The sequence below is a fragment of the Protopterus annectens genome, chromosome 4.part0, assembly GCF_019279795.1.
Source record: "Protopterus annectens isolate FY-2018-M chromosome 4.part0, PAN1.0, whole genome shotgun sequence".
NCBI lineage: Eukaryota > Metazoa > Chordata > Ceratodontiformes > Protopteridae > Protopterus > Protopterus annectens.
In genome coordinates, this window is record NC_056733.1 from 1,972,644,756 (window position 1) to 1,972,660,175 (window position 15,420).

Below are 15,420 nucleotides of genomic sequence, written 5' to 3' on the forward strand. Positions count from 1 at the left end.
ATGTGTAATAAAAAAGTGCCACTATCACAAATTGCTTCTGTTGCCACATGGCTTTTGCTTTTTAAGTAAGCTTTCTTATTTTTCAGCAGGCTTTCGCCTGTTCTGTAATGTAGGCCTTAGGAAATATGACAGATCAATGAGAGGGTTGGCAATTTATTAAGCCATTTTTAATGCTTACTATTTTTAGCCTGAAATATTAACTTATATTTCCTTACCTTATGAAGTGACAGTCCTATTGTTTTAGGTTTTATTTCTTTATTCTTTGAAGTAAGCATTATGAAAAAAAAACAACCTTGTTTGCATCTGTAGCTCATGGACACATATTTTAACATTCATTTATTCCACTCTTACTTGTAATTTTACTTCTTAATCCCTGGCTAGCTAATGTAAGAATTGGTTAGGGGTTAAATGATTCCTTGCCATTTTGTTATTTTCTAACATGCATGACACTTTTTATTTATTTATTTATTTATTTAACATTTGTTGACCGGGAAAGTCCGACTAGGTTCCACAGATCCTGTTTTCAGCAGAGGCCCGGGGAGAAACGCTCCAGAAAATTAGTACATTTCTTGTATAAAGGCCATGCTAAGAGCTAATAAATAAAGAAAAACAAGAAAAGGAAGCTATCCAAGAAGATAAACAGAATGAGACAGGCAGAAGAGAGCAGTGTAGGCTGGAAAACAAGGTAGAAAGAGAAGAAAGGTAGCTCTTGATGTGGGACAAAGATTTGAATCAGTGAGCTTTGGGGTGACAGAGCATGTAGACAATGAGGGAGGTTCAACCGATAATATGGCAGCCAGAGATTAAAAAAAAATGCATCTGATCAGTCAAAACAAAAAAAAAAGGAGTAGAGAGAGATCTGAGAGGACAGGACAAAATGAAGCAATAAAGAGTGGGAAAAAGTATGAAGGGCAGAGAGAGAATAAAGAAGGACATGGGGAAGAGTTAATCAAAGGAATAAATGCTAGTAGGACAGTAGACAGCAGGGCAGTGAAGGCATACAGACAAACAGGGAAAAAACAGGATAGATAGGGACCACAGCAGCAGGAGGAGAAGAAGGGAGAGGGGCAATCAAGAAAGTGGTGAGAAGGAAAAAAAAGTCACAGTTGAAGGTCAAGGGTAGACAGCAGTGATGAGAGCATGAGAAGGGCAAGCAGGAGGCAATAGCATCTGGACACCAAGAGGGGAAAAGGCAGGAAAACATTCAGCCAGAAGGGAAGAAAGAGGGAGAATCAGACAAAATCGGTGGACAGAGAAAAAAGCACAACAGGAAGTCAGAAGTAGGCAGATATAACACAAAAACAGGAGGCAGGAAGATAGTCTGGGAATCGTGTGCTAGATAACCATCAAGGGCATTAGGTGGCATGCTGGGAAGGAATAATCTGATGATAAGTACAAAAGAGGGCAGGCAAGTGGTGAAAATGAAAGAGAGGAGGAGACTGGAGAGAAAACTAATAGGCAAGTGTGTCAGGACTGTCTAACAGAAGGGGAGGCTTGCAGGAAGGACCTGAGCAGCAGGAAAGAAATCACATGCAGTAGAGTGAGGACAATAACTGACAGACAGTAAAGAAGGCAGGACTGGTGCAAGTAAAGGGGAAAGGTAGCAGGTGGGAGTGGTCAGTGCCTCAGTTAGCAGGAGAATTATTAATAGCCTTAGCTAGGAAAAGAGGAGACACCAGGTTCCAGTCAAACTTGTGTTGTGGTTTCTACCTAGTAAGAAATGAGACGAGATTGCCAAGGTGGTCACAAAGGAGGACAATGCCAGTGCATGCAGTAGTACACACAGGCACAGATGACCTCTTAAAGGAACCACTGAGGCAGTAGCAAGCAGAGGCATAGATGTAGTACAGAGATTGGTAAGAGGATGTGTAAGAAAGGTTCTGTATCAGGATAGCAGAAACAGTGGTACTCTGATATTAATTTAAGATGGAAGTGAAAGAATGTCATAAAAGTAGAAGATCGGGTAGGTGTTCAATAACTAAAGAGAAGAATAAAACATTGACGGGACATAGCAGGAAAACAAAGGTAACTTGTAGAGTGGCTGTGTGAAATTACTATGGGATGAAAGCAATCTAATACAGGATCTTCAACTAGCAATGTGGCACAATAGGGTGCATACTGCTGATATCACAGAAACTTGGGCCAGTGGTAACAGAAGCTGTGATCTGAGATGAGAGAACATAACTCTGGCTGGCAGTTAGTGCAGAACATTTAGTCTCTGAGCTGTTGATGAACGGCTTCCTGTAGTCTCCTACAGTTCAGGGTACAGGGGGTTTGAGTCCTTCCATTTCCAATTCACTGCTGTATGACTCTGAGCAAGCTACTTAACCTTACAGTGCTCCTGGGTCACCCTAAAAAGGGACACTGCGTACAATGGGATTCCTGAATTAAAGAATGAATAAATCCACACAAAAAAACTTGTCTAGAAGTGTTACAGAAGGAAGAATGGCAGTAGAGTGATCTAATTTAGAGAAGGCATCAAGTATGAGATAAATAAGAACATTCGATAAGGTACTGAGTGAATGGCAAAGGTCAGAAACCAGGGTAAATGCCTTAGAAATTAAGACAGAAAGAGGGGAAAGTAATACTGAAGTGTTATAATTTGCAGTCCCAAAGACACATCAAAGTAGAAAGATAAGACATTTGAAGAGAAAATAAAGGACTGGGTTAGACAGAACAGGGTTATTATCATGGGATTTAAATCTGCTAGGAACGGCTTGGGAGATATTAAGTTCCAGAGCACAGAGTAAGCAGAAGTAGCCACAATCTTGGTCTATGATAATACAGCCAGCTGCTGTGGGTATGCACCAGAAATGATAACATTCTGGGTGTGGTCATAACCAAGATAGAAGGGGTCAAAGATGTCTAGGTAAAGACACAGGTAACCAAGGTTTGACACGCTGCTTTGAGATTTAAAGTGAAGGAAGGGTAAGAAAAAGACAAAAATGAAAAATAATGGTGGTGGATTCCAGGGAGGTGGGTTATGCATAGCTTGTGGAGGAGGTCAAGATGAGTTGGGGGCTGAATCAAAGGATTGAAAAACATTTATCATAGGAATAACTGGAGTGGAACCTGAATAGATATAGATAAGGTACCGTGGGCAAGAAAATAGAAGCCCAAATGGCTATTGAGGAACATGAGAACTATAACTAGTGCAAAAGAGAGGACACATATGATGAAAATGGAAGTGCTGGGGGAAGGGGGAGGGAAAAGTCCAAGGATGCAAGGAGAAGGGTGACCAAATAAGAAAGGGCAGCAGGGACGACTTAGAAGTGAATTGGTATAAGGCATCAGAGGGGAAACAAAGACTTTTAAGTAATCCACAGAAACGAGGAAGGCAGGCAGAGACCTGGACAAGTGAAGTAAGAATGGGAGGGATCGCATGTTGGTGCTTATCAACAGACCACTCTTCTGTACAAACATACATGAATACTGGAAGATGGCAAATCTGATACTCTTGTGCATAAGATGGATCTGGAAAAATACAGCCTCATAATCCAAATAACAATGGCAAGAAAAGCCACGGAATGAATACTACAAGAAAATATCTAAGCAACAACTAATTGTGGTTAAGGTTCTGCCCTAGCTCTAGTACCCTTAAATGTGTTTACCTCAGATATACCTGGTGGAACAGACAGTAGGTTCAACCTAATCACTAACTAAACAAAAAATTGGTGCAACAGTGGAAGGTGGGTAAAGAGTCAAACAAATGACATGGAAAGACTAAGTGAGCAGAAAGTTGACAGCTAAGGTTTGTGCCGGATGAAAGGAAAGTTCACTGCGTGGGCCTCAACAACACTGTATGAAATATTAGGTGGAGGGAGTGTAGTAGGGGTGACACAACAGCAATAAGCTCTGGGGGCATTTATAATACCAAGAGTAGACCACCAAGAGCACAGTGATGGGGCAATGAAGCAGCAAATGGAGTCCTACGATGTATCCTGAGGAAAGTCCTAATAGCAAAAGTAATGCTTCCAGTTCTACCAGACCCAGGTCAGACCACATCTTAAATACATTTCTAGACTCTCTACTAGGACAAGGTCACCAGTTTGCTAGACAGAATGAAAAGGAAAGCAACAAGAAGGGTGTTGGATGGAGCGGGAAAACAATTTCTCCATGTAGACTGGAAGGGGCAGGGAGAACATTATATGGGTGCAAAAGATCATATGTCAGGGAGATGTGAACATGCCCCCTAAACACTTGGGAGTGCATCTGCAGCAGACTGGAAAGAGCAACTAATCTTTGCATCTACAAAAGTCCTTCATAAAGAGTGTTTTTAGACCCACAGAATCGATTACAGAAGTGGTTGATCCAAATGAAAGCCATGCAAGCATTAAAAGGACGCAGGAGAGGTAAATGTGATAAGGAAGAAGGTGAGTCAGAATATTACATGCATTTAAAGAGCAGAGCAGACATGTCTCCTTCTTCAAATGTGTTCAGTCATTATCATATACCCCTATCTTTTTGAAAAAAAAGCATATATTCAATGTTCTTAAAATATGCTGAAACTTCATTTTACCTAATTATACTGAACATGCTGTCAATTTGCAGAGCAACATAAAGATAACATCAGTGTAATGTCAATATTAACTGTGTTATGATTTACTGCTTTCTGCAGTCCTGAATCTCTTAACTCTGAACTTGAAAATTCCAGATCTAACAGACATTTAATATGTGAAGGTATGTAGTTTGTTTTCTTTCTTCATGGATTACTCAATACTCAGATTAAAGTTACAGCCAGAGTTTTTTTCTCTGAGGGAGTTACTGAAAGATAAAAATCAGTCTTCTTTAGACTGGCTGCCTAACATGAAGGGGAAAATATAATTACTGGCAGATGAAAAAGTCACAGACGTCCAGGATGAAAATACTTTCAGTTCTTTCTTAAGTTACTTATCTACACATGTTGTTCATTGAGGTAATATTTTTCCTTCCACACTTCATTTGAAAAAAAAAAACACGGATGATTTAGCAATTAATCAGAGTAGCCAAATATGCAGTGCTACACACATTTTATTTCTCACAGTATGGGATACTGAGAGGAAACAGCTGCAGAAGGGCCGTATATCTCAACCTCTCAGCACAAGAATCTGCACAAAGTCAAAAAGAACAGGGGAAGGGGGACAAATGGCTAAAAGTACAAGTTTTAAACACTGCTCATACAAACTTTGAAAGTTGATAGTGTCATAGGTTTTAAATTAGCATGCATTTTCTGAATAATATGAAGGCTGAAACTAAAATAGCTCTCATTGTTTATTTATTGCATTCCTCAATGACTTGGCAGAATAGCACAAATTTTATGAGGAGCAGATTAAAAATATGAAGCAAAAAACTGGACATTCTGCAAAAATCTGGGCAGTTGAGAAATATGAGAAGGGCCGTTAAATAAATAAAAAATAAAAGTGTATTTATTCTGTGCAATGACATATGCTAGAATTTAAATTTCAAACGCTGGCAATAGTACAGTTGCATAAGTTCCACTTACCTGTAAGAGTAGATATTTAAAGAACACACTGCCTTATTGGCATATGGATAAATGTCCAAAAAAGAGCAGCCGGAGAACAGTTAAGGTATCCTGTAATACACAAAAGTATATCAAGGAAGAGGAGACCACGGCACGGAGAACCTGTGTAAACAATTTATTTCAGAAACATAAGCTCTTTCGCTTCTTGTTGATGCTTCTTCAGATCTTAAAAATATACTAATGAAATACACATTTAAATATCACCCAATACACACAAGACAGACAAAAATCTATTGAAATATTACCAAACAATTAAATCACTTAAATAATCGTGAAACTGTGTCCACATTGTGATAGGGTACAATCCCTATCACCCAACCCCTTACAACAGAACCAATAGGAATATTTTGTAAAAAAAAAAAACATAGTAACCGATCAGGTCACCTAAAAACTGACAAACAGGAGGTACAGGGGATCTTAAATACCTAACCAAAATCCAGATATAAAAAACAGCAAATATAAAAAAATACATATGGTCATAGTCCCAAGTCCCATGTCTAATTACAACATATAAAAAGAATCAGACTATTCGCATGCATAAAACGCATGCACTGCAATCATCTTATATGACTAAAATCAAAGAAAAATCACTGTACTCAATCCTTGATGCCTGCCTGTTTACTGTAGGGCAGTTCACCAGGAATTTACCAAGTTCAGTATAATCAATTCATTACTCTTGTCCCTCTCTAAATTATCCATATAATGGTCTGTTCACTTACACAGAAATAAATTTACAAATACATTCACTCAAAATACGAGTCAAAGATTACCCGCTAGCTCCCTATGAAAGTACCAATAACATTCATACAAAACATCCATTCTAGCCAACCAATTTAGTTGAATTGCAAATGTTGCATATGTTGAAAATAGATCTATTACCACTTGTAATATGATGTTCTATAACAATATAATAACAGCTATGAATGAAAAATTGTTCTGTGATGTGATTTATATAGATTTAACTTCAGCATTTGACAGGGTCATTCACAAAACACTGATCAATAAATTAGAACAACTAAGTATTGATGTACTCTTGATAAGATGGATAGCTGCATGGCTTACAAATAGGACATGGCAAGTACCATACAGCAACTGGACAGGTGAAATTCTTGGTTATAGTTGGGTGTCCCACAGGGCTCTGTCCTAGGCCCTTACTTGTTTAGATTGTATCTTTCAGACCTAACTTTTTCATCTGAGGTATTCTACAGTCTATATGCAGATAACCTGAAATTGGGTAACTGATTACAAGTGTTATAGATAAGGCATGTCTGCAAAATAACTTGACTAAATTGACCATTTGGGCACAGGAAAACAATATGCTGACAAATATATCAAAAACAAAGCATATGAGATTTGGGAGACATAAACTGTGGACTCGTTTAAGGACCAGGGTATATGGGTAGATCCATCTATTAGTTTTTCTAATCATATCAACCAATTGGTTGATGATACTTATATAACTATAGGTTGTACAAAAAGATTTATAAAGTCTAGGAAATCTAAAATGATGAAGTTATTGTTTGTTAGTTACATTACACCCAAACTTGAGTATGGAATAACAGTATAGAAACCATATAGAAAACAAGTATGAGTAAACTGGAAAGAGTACAGTGGAAATATAACAAGGGCATCCATGAATGTGAAAATGTAAGTTATTATGAAAGACTAAAATATCTGCATTTGTACAGTGTCTCATATAAATATCTAACAGGAGATCTTATTCAGGTATATAGGACATTTAGAGACAACTACCTCTGGGAATATTTGGTGTTATCAAAACGTACTAGAGAATCATCAGACAACCTGTGTAGAAGATTCTACAGGAATGAGAAGTGTACTAATTGGTTCTCTGACAGAGTAGCTGATGCACTGAACAGGCTATCAAATTACATGAAAGCAAGTACTAGTTTACATATTTTTAATAACAGCCCAGACTCTTATTATGGGAACAAGTGTTTTGGTATACTGGCAAGATAGAAGGGCATTGAACTATTTGTATCTATGTATGTATGTGACCAATAGAAACTCTAAAAAAACAGCCCAAAAGACCATCAAATCGATCTTATAATACTAGTATATAAAATACACATCTGACAAGGCCAAAAAACATATCCGCTACTCTCTCATGGAAAAACATCTATAAACACTTAAGAGAGGTAAGACCTCATTTTGTTCCAAAAGCCACTACACTTATCTGCTATCAATCAAATAAACCAACGTAAACACTCAAAAAATGGTGAACAATCAGCCAAAACATGTAACTGATGTACATCAAAATCAAACCGCCAAATGAGCAGAATATACTATTCAAGCTCTGATAGAAAAGCCAGAGGAAAGAAATAAAACCCAAAAGTAGTTTTTTTATCTGGGCCTCATTTTCCTCACTTGCTAAAAAAAAAAAAAAAAAAAAAACTTTTGAAAAATACCCGGAAAATGTGCAGGTCTGATGTTTAGTATGACAATACACCTGAAAGACAGTCGCAGTGTGTGTGCGTGTGTGTGTGTGTGTGTGTGTGTGTGTGTGTGTGTGTGTGTGTGTGTGTGTGTGTGTGTGAGTGTGTGTATGCGTGCATGTGCGTGTGTGTGTGTGTGTGTGTGTGTGTGTGTGTGTGTGTATACATGTATGTGCCCGGATGCTTGAAACTTTAGAAGACCAGGTCGTGCCCTGCCATAAACCTCAAAGTTTTGCACGTTACATTAGAGTAAGTGTTCATTTAACATGAACATAAGAGCTCAAGAAACTGCACTGACACAATGAAAATAAACCATAACACAATAGGGACACAATGAAAATAAATCACAATACAAGAGATGTATAGGAGGATCAGTTAAACCCATTCAAGGAAAAACAAGATTTGTAATGGTTAGTCTGTCTAAGCAAGCAAGCAATATTTGTGTGATAAATGTTTTGGTTAACAGAAAAGTGAAGTAGTGTGTTATGAGACTGGCAGGGCCACTAAAAGTATAAGATATTAGATTGGAAAGTATGGATTTGCTTGCAGTTAGTACACCATATAGGCTGTGGTTTAGCTAACTGTAAAAAAAGACAGGTTGAGAAAGAGAAAAGAGAGACAGACAGAAAAAAAAATGTTGTTGACATGTCAGTGTAACGTTCTGACAGATGCATCTGAATAGCAGCTGTACTGAACATTTTGTTATACTGTTAAGCTTATGTTACCCTATTTGAAAATAACTAATCTCATTTGATAAATAAAACATGGGTTTCAGAAAAACAAAATGCTAATTTTATAGTTACTGTTAACTTTCTAAGGTAGTCAGCAGTTTGCATTCAGGGTAAATTCATCACAGAATCATGCATTACCAGTAAAAGAAACATTTGTTGCTCTTCAATGCATCTTATTTGTGTCTACTGTCAATTGTTCACTGGGAAAAGTTCTTAAGTGATGAGCGTCTCATAAAATTAATGTCAAGGTTCAAACCGCTGACTGTCACACTGAACAAATGAATTAATCTCCATTGTTCTGCTGTACAGAAATGTCCTTGAAGAACCATAACTGTCATATCTGGCACAGAACAATCAAACTAGGAAAATATGCTGCAACTGGCTTGTCAGTCATTTTACATGTAACTGTGGGTCTGTGGACATTCATCTAGGTTCTGAGTGGCTGACTTGTTTCTCATTAAATGAACATTTTCAAAAGTGCACATAAACAACCCCTGCACTAAGAAACTTGTGTTCAGGGAAGTAATGCTGGAATCACCTGGTATGTTTTGTACCTTTAATGGTTGCAGGGTTTTGTGACATTTTGGTCTATGTTCTGTTTGGTCCAAGTGTGCTTCTCATAAGAAGAATCTTTAGATTCGATGATTGTTTAAATGACAGTAGAGGGAATACTTGAAAAAATGTTTCTCGTTCTGTCATCCTCAATGAGATGAGCATGGGTTAGAGGTTCCTTAAAATACTGAAGATTTTTATGTTCTGGATGATATTTGTACTAGTGGAACTCTGTTACAGGGGTTCCTCTCTTTCTACTGCAGCAACTTTTCCAGTGATAGCTGTATTGATATATTGCCCTATCAAACTCCCTGGGATAGTGACCTTGAGCAAGCATGGCTTCTTTCAGTTCTGCCATCTATGAGTGTCTTTCTGCCTCACTAGAACAAATGCAGTGATATCATAAAGGATTATGAGTATCTCGCCGATCATAACCTGTTTATTATGTGTTTGAGACATGGATGCCAAGAAATTCACCTCAAGAGTGAAGCTCAAGAATTAAATCTTGGCATCCATGTTGAGAACATATAACTGACTTCTTTGTATGGCTAGGATGATTACTACTTCTATGCAGAAAAATCTGTGCATCAGTTGGTTTCCTGTAGACATATGTATAAAATGTCCCACCGTTTATAATAACCTTAGTATCAAGGAAGGTTGCACTTGAAGTTGAGTACTCAAGGGAAAGTTTAACAGATTGGTGGATTCTGCTGAGAACTTGGTGGAATTCTTTGATGCTGCAAGACCAGGTCTATATTATATTATCGCACATTTACAAAAGCAAACTATAATTAATCGACCCCATGTAAGTGAAAGCTTACAACGTCGAAACCTCAGAACAGCGATTTTTTTCCAAGGGAAAAAAAAAATCGATGTGCCAAAAAAAAAAAAACTTTAAAACATTACAGAATAGCCCCCCACACTCCCCTACTTAAATATACCAACTCCGAGATCACACTACAGTGCCGAAAATGGCAAAGTAACGAAAGCGGCAAAGCAAATTCCTTCCCAGGGAAAGAATTCACTGAAAAGCCACTTCGCTATTTTGCCTTTTCGCTCTTTTCAGTTCGATCAAGATGCATTCGACAAACTGCGTCTGCGATCTCGTAATAGGGAACCATATGACCAGACTATAAATAAAGGCAATTAAAAAAAAAATATATAGATATATATATATATATATATATATATATATATATATATATATATATATATATATGTATATATATATATATATATATATATATATATATATATATGTACATGGTTCCATTTTAGAAGGTCGAACAGCTGAAATCTCGAAATTCATATGGCTGAAGCCATACACTCGAATTTCAGAAGCTCGACCTTCTGAAAGGGAACTAAAAAAAAAAAACAACAAAACAATATTTCTGCAGGGGGGCAAGCCCCCCTGCACCCCCACACACACACACCCACACCCCCTGCTATTTATTTATTCTAACTCTGAGATCGCACTACAGCGCAGAAAGGGAAATCTCCCAGTCTGCACTGTATGCCGATCCCCATTCAGAAGGTCGAGCTTCTGAAATTTCGAGCATATGGTCTCGACCATATGAATTTCGAGATTTCAGCCGTTTGACCTTCTAAAGGGGAACCATATACACAAATACATACACACACATGCACATATATGTGTGTGTGTATAAGTGTGATACATATATCTATATATATATATATATATATATATATATATATATATATATATATATATATATATATATATATATATATATATATATGGAGAGAGATACAGATATGTATTGAATTTAATCAAAACATCTAAACTTTAACATTCACATCGACCAGAAAACATCATCATTGCAAACATCAACACACAACTATGCAACAGCCTTGGCACATGCAAAAATAAAAATTAAAAAAGTGAGAACATTGTTTTCTTGCAGGGAGAATGATCCCCCTGCATCTCCATCCCTACTAATTATGTATACTTACTCCAAGATCATACAGTGTCAGGGAAAGGACATATCCCCAAACCCTGAGCATTGTAGGATCTTGCACACCTGTTGGTTGAGATGACCAAATTTTGTCAATTAAACAGATGTCGACCAGAGCTATTATCAAAAAATAAAAATAAAAATAATAATATATAGTTATATATATATATATATATATATATATATATATATATATATAATTATAATACTTCAACTGAGCCTCTGATCTGTACAAGTCAAGACCTAAAGATATGCTTAAAGGTATTCAGACTGCCAGGTCCTTCATCCAACATCCAGTTCACTGATGCTAGAATGATTTAAAAATATCATGATAGAAAGAGTGCTTACTTTCCAAGTTTCCTGCAGTCAGGGATTTAACTTAATATTTTTACTGCAATAGTTATATTAATTCTGGGAGGTCCAGGGTGCACAGGTCAATGTCTGGGGGCTAGGGGACTGAATGGTCCACAAAAATAAGGCATTATGCTGTTTTATGTGATTTGCCAGAACCTCGTGTGGCTGTTGTGGGAATTTCAGACATATAAGTATATTCTCCTTGGTAGCAATATGATCTTGTCCCACTGGTACCTCAGTTCCCTTATTGGCCTGAACATAGAACAGATGAAGTCTGGGGGAGACTTGTTGGGGCTAGATCCAGTGAAAGAGGATAGGCTGCCAAGAGTGACTAATGGCCGGCTGCAAGAATGTGTGTGGTGCACAAAAATATTTTAAAAAATCTCGGCATGACATTCACTGATGTCAAACACTGTTGTAATTTTAACAAGTACAACATTTTACCTAAAGGGGTTATATAAAATATATTAACAGAGAAATGAAGGAAGTCTAGCAGCTTGTTGGAGAAAACAGTAGGAAATGCAAGTATAACGAAGCCATTTTCTTCAAATAGAACTGAAATATCCAAACATACTAAAGAAAGAGCGCAGAATTTGTAAAGACAGACAAGTACATCATAGAACACGACACACCTCAGGAGAAACTCTGAGGAAGCAAAATGCCAGAAAGTACAGCTGAATGAGGCAAACAGCACAATCACAGACATTCCACTTCACACTTGTCCCTTTGGAACAATAATGTCTGTGTATATGTCCTTTTTCCAGCATCCATTTTCATATTTATTCCCTTACAGTCAGAACCTTTCCTCCATGATGCGGCAGAATCTACATTGGTTGCAGAAAGATGAAACTTCCAGAGATTCCCTTGATACCTGAAACCACAGCCCTAAAGAAAACACAAGAAACATAAACAAGGAAAAAATACTGGCAAAGCATAAACAGACAAAAAATCCCAGTGTTTTGGGTTTGAGGGAAGCAAGCAAAACAAATTATGAATGGAACTACTGTATTCTTTGCCACAGTACAGTGAGCATGCACTTGCCAGTTATATAAGCTACTGCTATATAGCCATGCAGTGACCATTCATACAAAGGAAGTAAAGCACTTGACTGCCATACAGGCTGTGCTCCTATTCAGTGTGCAACATCTTAGAAAATTATACATGCACAAGGGCAGCCTAGGTTTTAGAACCCCCCCCCACCCCATACACAATGCCATTAAAACTAATCATAAATATAAGACAGCACATATTACATTGCTCATGCAGAGGAAAGGAAGCCAGAGACACAGAACAAAGTGGAGCAATAACACATACAGTGACTGTAGTATGAAGGACACCCCCCCAAAAAAAAAATTGTACCATGAGAAAGCCAGCTTCAAGGAGGTGATTTACTTTACCAGTAAAGGACAATTATGTTAAAATTGAATTATAGTACCTGACCATCTGCAAAGGACTGTGCATATCCTGTAACAAAATACATAGTCTTTATAGGGCTGATCCCTCAAGGGTGTTTGCAGCAGGAGGGAAACCTCTTGGGAAAAGGGACCTTCACACTTAACTTCCATTCAACAACAGCAGTCACAACTTGGAAAAGTTACATAAAGTCTTCTCTGGCTTGCTCTGCTCCAACATGGGAGAATAAGCAGCCACTCTGACCTGTACCCAACAGAGAAGGTAAGCTACCGATCGTGCTTCTTTAGATATTATGTGTAGAAATATATAGTTTTGTCACTATCTCCTCATTCTGTACAGGTTGTATAACCTCATCCGAACAGAAGTTAAGGGATGAAGTACATATTAAAAAAGGTCAAAGCAGAAGATAAGTTCATGGGTTAAGGTGGCTAGAATAGCATCATGACGGCACACATTTCAGGCATAGTGACCCCATTTTTGGTACATTCTAGGAAATAGTTGCCCATCATGGCTATAGTTAATGAAAAACATGGTAAGGGCACCTTGATCCACTGCAAAATATTAGGGCAAGGTTTATTTGCAAATAATTGTAACTCATTCAAATGTTTTATAATGCAGTATAAAAATTAGTAGCTGGGGAAAATGAGATACACAGTTATTTTCCCGCCATGTGGTTTTGCTTCGTGGTGCTTCTTGGGCTTTTCTTTCAGACCAGCATTACTTGGAATGCCCTTGTAGAAAAGTAACTTAGTTAGTTACAGCTGCTGACTATTATTACATATTACAACAAAATAGGGACCAAAATACTAAACCTTCACTGTCACAGCAATATCAAACAAAAAACAAATTCTTACAGAATCAGAATTTGTGCATTCTATAACTGGAAAGGTATATAATTTTAAAGTACTTGCTACATGCAACACTTATAATATAGTTTACTGTGCTAACTGCATGAAATGTACAACTTTTTATATAGGGAAAACAACACGTAAATGTAAAGAGCGTTTTGTTCAACATAAGTCGGAGTTAGATGAAGAGTAGGCACTAATGCGCTTGCAAAGCATATTGGTGAAATGGATGATGAAGACACTTTTAAGTTTAAGGTGATAAACATCATCCCTAAAAACAGAAGAGGGAGGTGACAATAATAATATGCTAGAAAATAATGAGTATAAGTAGATAGTGATGCTTCAAGCAGATGCTAAACCTAGAATTAACATAACTGTAAGCCTAAAACCTGTTTTGAAAAAGAAACAGATGATTTTATGGAAATTAACTTGTTCATGTGTGTTTGAATGGAATTTTTAGGTATGTTCTATATGGATGTTTTTATACCTATTAACTGTTTGGGGAGTTTTATTTTTCATGCATCATTTAAAATGTCTTAAATTCTATTTTTCATGCATCGTTTGAAATGTCCTAAGTTTTACAGAAGATTTTGATTGCTGGCTGTGTCATGAGATATAATTAAGCTTCATTATAAAAGGGAAAGGAAGTGTTTTTCTCTGTTTCTTCACGCTGAGGAAGGACACATGTCCGAAAACTTTCTGTTTTCTTAAAGAAGTTTCTTTGTATTGAAGCTGCTCTCAAGTGTGTCCTTACCCTGGAATTTTTGTTGTTGTTGTTGTTGTTGTTACATATTAGCAGGACATAAACAACAATCTGATATTTTTTTCTACATATGATGATAATTTTCACGTCATATAATGTTTGGACAGAACAGTGCTATTCATCATGTGCTATTTTGTTAGATTTTAAAATAATGCATATCTAAAACCTAATTTACATGTTGACAATATCTCATTGCATTACAGCTTGCTTTGTTGCAGGTACTGTACTTTGTTGTGAGTTTGCATGACTGGGAGAATAAAGAAACAGGAGTTTCATGTTGTTTCAAAAATTGGTCTTCTTTTTTGAGTTTGTGCAACAGTGAAGGCAGTATATTTAGAAAGTAGAGAAGTAGGGACAGAACCACCCCCACCCCCAAAAAATGCTTTCCAGTGTTTTGCATTGATTTATGCAGTTATTTGTTAAGATGATGATTATTTTTTTTCATGTCAAGCATTACTGTTATGATTCTCCATGTTTTGACTAATAGTGAGATGCAATGTTTCATTACAGACTATTTAAAATAAAACAAAAGATAAAGAATGTAATAAATAGCCAGCTCAAGGTACTGGAGGAAAGACAATAATCACTGTAGTTGATGATTGAGGTATGATAAGGAATAGAGGCCTTCAAAAAGGACCTGCAGGATTTGACAGGGTAATGGCTAACAGCAGTCCCATGTGATGAACAGGAATTATATAATATTATATTATATTATATTATATTATATTATATTATATTATATTATATTATATTATATTATAGGCTATAACTCCTGCACAGCTGTCTGTGTAATGGGATCAGCAACATAG